Source organism: Etheostoma cragini, chromosome 10 (assembly GCF_013103735.1).
Source record: "Etheostoma cragini isolate CJK2018 chromosome 10, CSU_Ecrag_1.0, whole genome shotgun sequence".
NCBI classification, from domain to species: domain Eukaryota; kingdom Metazoa; phylum Chordata; class Actinopteri; order Perciformes; family Percidae; genus Etheostoma; species Etheostoma cragini.
This window is the reverse complement of record NC_048416.1, coordinates 28,534,400-28,539,399: the sequence shown is the minus strand read 5'-3', so window position 1 is coordinate 28,539,399 and position 5,000 is coordinate 28,534,400. Positions and strand designations below refer to the sequence as shown.

The following is a 5,000-nucleotide window of genomic DNA, read 5'->3' as shown; positions in this document are numbered from 1 at the left end:
CAAATTAAAATGGCCTACAAACGGGCAAGACCACTGCTAATGTCCCCAAACCGATGCTTTTCCCACAATGATGGACAGTAAAACACGGCAGCAGGTTTTTAAATCTAAAGACTCAAACAGAGGTCTCTGCAGAAACTGATATTTGAAAGGTTAGAAAATCTAACAGCAGGGACTTTCCCGGCAAAATAAAAGGCTGCGGTGCAGGTGATAAATACATCGCTCGATATTTTACAGTGTGTTTTGAGCAGAAAAAGATCCAGTGTAGGGGTGGAGCGCTGCATTGTGGTAAACATGGGTTTAAATGTGTAGAGGATCAGAGTCGGTCGAGGTAAAAACTGGACCACGATGCACAACGTAAATGAGGGGTAATCAAAAGTACGTTACGCTGCACAGGGCATGTTGATTTATTTTTTATGTGGTGGTAATCCAGGGTTTTTCTACCATTGTAAGGTTTAGGTGCAGCACCTAATCCACATAAATGCACCTAAAAGACTTTTCTCAGATCTTATGATTGTAGTTGGACTTGTTTAGCGTGTTTTTAGACAGATAATGGTCCAAAAAAAGACGCAAAACTACCACAAAGGGACGCAAACCGACTACAAAGAGACCCAGACCCCGAAACAATCCCACAGGAAACAGAAATGACCAAAAAAAACAAACACACAGGACTACAAAGAGACGTGAAAACCCACAGAGACACAAAAACGTACAAAGAGACACACACTGCACAGGGGCGGGGAAATGCTTTTGTTTCATTGAAAAACGTCACATTTTCTTGAGGACCGACGCCTGAACGCACCGCCAAATACGCACACCTAAGTCAGGGAAAAAGCTGTAACCTTTACACATTTACATGAAGTTTTATTACAAGTTTTAGAGTTTTAAATTGATGCATTGTTACATCCCTGCACTTGATTAAATGATGATAAAAAAAAAGAGTCGTCAGTAAGTCAGAAATGGCGTTAATTCTCATTCCAGCCGCTCATGAACATCTACTGTAGATGTTCAGAGATTTGAGTTTCGGCATGATAACGGCGCTCGGAGGCTGTAACCATCGTTTCTGTTAACTGGCTCAGTAAAAGTGCTTTTGGGCTAGTTTTTATGGCAGGAAACGACGTCATCTGTCCATCTTTCTGACAGACAGATTTACATGAAATTAGCCGGAGATGTTCATGATTCCCTCGGGGTGATTTGTAATGATTGTGGTGACCTCTCTGACAGGTTTTTTGTGTGTTTTTTAATCAAAGGAACAGGTTGATGACAGCTGCCTCAGGTGAATGACATCAGATATAACTGCTCGTTGCAGATTTAGTGAATTACAACATTCACATACACATACAAGTCAGCGCACACCTATAGTCCACCATGCATTTCATGCATCTTTGTGTTTGGTTATTACATTTAATAGAAAAAACACACATCTTTGGGTCAAAGAACAGCTGTGTAGCATTTTGTAAAAACACCCATTATTTTCTCATTTGTTCAGATTTGTCTTTAAGTTTTGCTTTTTTCATTAAAAAAAATTCCGGATGTTTTTCTCCTGATACCCACATTACTTTATTAGAAGTATTTTGAGCCAAAAAGATGACAGCACGGTGTGTAACTGAGGGTTTAGGTCACCTGTCCAAGATGTATTAGCATGCAGTGTCTGTGTTGTTGATGTGAAAGGTAAATGAACCAATAATAAACAGCCGCTGTCCCCTTGCAACTCTGCATATTACACTAATTTGTTGCATCAATCAGTCGATGTGAGTTGAGCTTTTTAACATACCAAAAGATTTTTTCTGAATATATTATATAAAAAACAACAACATGTTGTAAATCATTTCCAACCTGATCCTCACAACTGGTTTGCAGACCGTAATGTGAGTTTTTAGCTTCAGCCCGCTCGTAGTTACACTGGACAAAACACAAAAAAAGAGCAACCTGCCGTGAAAAACTCTTGAAATCGGAAGCGTGGACGCCTCTTTTCCTGCGAATGTGTGTGTGTGTGTGTGTGTGTGTGTGTGTGTGTGTGTGCTTTCATTTCACACACACCAAACCAATTTCCACTCTCCCAGCTCCCATTTTAATGATGGGCATTAAGAACACGGCTCGCTCAGATCTCCAATTTTTACGCAGAAATGTGCAGAACGGATTCTGTTCGACCTCCCGTCTCCTCCTCCTCCTCCTCCTCCTCCTCCGTCATTTCATCCTGTCTTCCTCTCCCCGTTGACTAATCCTCCACCTCCCACCTCCCACCCCCTCACCCTCACCCTCCCGCAGAGCTGTAGAGGACCGAGACGTTTGTTTTATCTGGTCAGAATTGGACTGATGCAGCTCCACATTAGAGGAGGCAAGGGATGGATCCCAAACCTCCGACCTCGCCCCTCGACACCACGGCGACAGAAGCCCGGGTGGCGGCAGGGCCCGCCGTCCAAACCGGCCGCAAACCTCAGTGCGAGGATCTCCACCTCCTCCTCCTCCTCCTCTTCTGGTGCAAAATAAATCTGAATGCATGTTTACAGTGGAAGAAACCAGAGCCAGCGTCGGAAATTAAGCACAGAGGAATTCCTCCAGTTTGACCAAAAACCACAATCTGGACCTCCGTTGCTTTAATGAGCTTTTTTATGGTTATGTTTATGACACTAATGTACAGTGAAGATGTTTAACTGGGATTTAAAGCCACAAGCAACAATCAACAAGCTTTTTTTAAACCAGTTTCAGAGACCAGGAAACCAAAACGCCAGCTGCAGATTTGCATTTTTCACTCAAAACAACATCCAACGCAGAAGGTGGATACTCCTGTTACTCCAGCAAATACACCACCCAGCTGTGCTCAGCATCGGCAGTTGTGTAGTGGTGGATACCCGCAAGTGTATGAGGAATCCATCTCTTTTCCTGGCGCTTTGCATTATATACCCACATAAAAGCCAAAAGGCCCTTGGGATAATTAGGTGACTACATGCCCACTTCCTCCATGTCATCCTACCCCATCTACCAAGTACTACACCCACCTCTTCAACTACAACCACGCCGCTGGATAAGACGAGGCTTTCATGCTGAGTCTCATGAAACATTAGAGCCGCTTACGTGTCTTTCTGTCAGCAGAAATAATCAGGGATGACAGGGGTGGTGGGGGGGGGGGGATAAAGAACAGGGTCAAAGGTCAAGTGAAGGAACAAGCAACACCGCCCCTTTCCCACGTAACATCTCCGGATCGTTCACATGGCGGTCCTCGAGGGGTAGTTTAAAAAACGACCACAGCGACGGCAGTGGCAATTACTACTACAGCTCACTCTCTGTCAGGGAAAGGCAGATGCAGTTTGCATTTAAATACCCAACTCCCCCACCCTCAGTCTCTCTCTCTTCCTCTCTCCCTCTCTCTCTCTCTCTGTGTCATGCAGATCAGGTTGAACGCCTCTCTCTCTCTCTCTCTCTCTCTCTCCCTCTCTCTTCCTCCCTCCACCACGGAAGAGGGAAGGACTGGAAAGCCGACGACTGGAGGGACCGGACGGACTGGATTCCCCAGTGTTGACGCATACTTGCACACGGTGGTGGTGGCGGTGTATACTCACCATCACCTGCCCTGCTTGTCCACCGTCAGGCCGTGTTAACAAAACATACAAAATGCTTGTTGCAGGGTGGGTGATGTAAAGGGAAAAGGGTGTTAAATGTGATCCTACAGGTGCCCGGGGAGGCCTCGGGGTGCTGTGCAAAGGCTTCCAGGGAAATAGATTTGGAGAGAGATGTTTATTCCCTCACCTGCGTGACTGGTTTATGAGCAGCTCCAGATGAATGCACTGTTCTATTGTTGCTTTAAGCATCCCCAGGAGTCCCTGTAGGGAGATTAGCTCTAATATTACAATGGGAAGACAAACGTCTTATAATGACGAGCTTTTTTTTACTGCCATTTTATATTCTTCTATATATAGAGAGAGACTAAGAATCCCTGCAGAACTCCTAAAGCCTAATATGGAGTCATTATGATACCCCAACAGAAACAGCGCCTATGTGCAACTATAGGGAACAGTGCACACAGCCGACTGTACAGTCCTCCTGAAAGGCACTGTACGGGATTACTGTAGTGATTTTTCAGTTTCAGAAAGGTTAGGAAACCCGGAGTGACCCATAGGAAGCTGCATTTTATTACCGACATACATGGAGGAGGTAATGTTGAAGACGGAGGGGATCGATGCGGATCAATACCACTGTAGTGTACTATAAGTAAAATGCTCATCAGAGGAGATTAGACGCTGAATATGAACATGCAATCGTTTTAAAACGCCTTTATTTTACCAACAAGTGTTTTAAAAACAGCTGCTCTGTCGTTGCAAACGCCTGTGTGCCTTCAGATATTAATCCTCCATCTATGTGTTTGTGTGTGTGATTTTTATTATTTAAGGTACAAGTGCTCATCTAGAGAATATAAAATAAATAGGATATAACGTTAGTCTAGTGCGTAAAACGTCCCCTACACACACACGTACAGGATTTCAGATGAAAATGTGTAGAATATTCACAGGTATGTTGTTATGTAAAGATGTAGGATTACAATTCTGTGTGAACCGGGTCTGTGGGGAGAAGTTCCTACCTGGACCGGATGAGAGCGGCGCGGTTCCTCAGCTCTGAGCGCTCCAGCCCGGCTACAGGCTCCGATCCTGATCGGTACCCAGACGGAGCCGCTCCGGAGAAGGGGGGTGAAAAAAAAGAAAAACCACGAAATTAACAATCCACAACGCCGAAAAAAGACCTTAAAACAATTTGAACAATCCAGTCGGACAGGTTGGGGTTGTTATTCCTCCAATTCCTCGCAAAATGTCTGTCCAGTTTTACTGTCGTGACCGGCACGGCGCGTCAACCCGGCGGTCCTTCCTCTCTCCGGGGGAACGGCTGGAGCCCTGCCGGGGGAACACCTGTCCAGACCGGGGTCACTCACTGGCAACGGCTACTCCGTGAACGTTACTACCGGGCGGTTTGTACCGAGAACGGTACCAGCATCCTCCGCTGATGATACGCTT

The 5,000-nt window shown here is 45.3% G+C and overlaps 1 protein-coding gene across 3 annotated transcripts in view; it reads right to left on the bottom strand.

Annotated features, from left to right (window-relative positions):
• The window catches only part of LOC117952318 (protocadherin-1-like), a 142,248-nt gene extending 137,254 nt beyond the window's left edge, over positions 1-4,994 (bottom strand). For all 3 annotated transcript variants that reach the window (XM_034884521.1, XM_034884522.1, XM_034884523.1), the window contains exon 1: positions 4,574-4,994. The gene's annotated coding sequence lies outside the window, so the exon portion shown is untranslated. The remainder of the gene's footprint in view (positions 1-4,573) is intronic.
• Between the last annotated feature and the right edge of the window lie 6 nt (positions 4,995-5,000).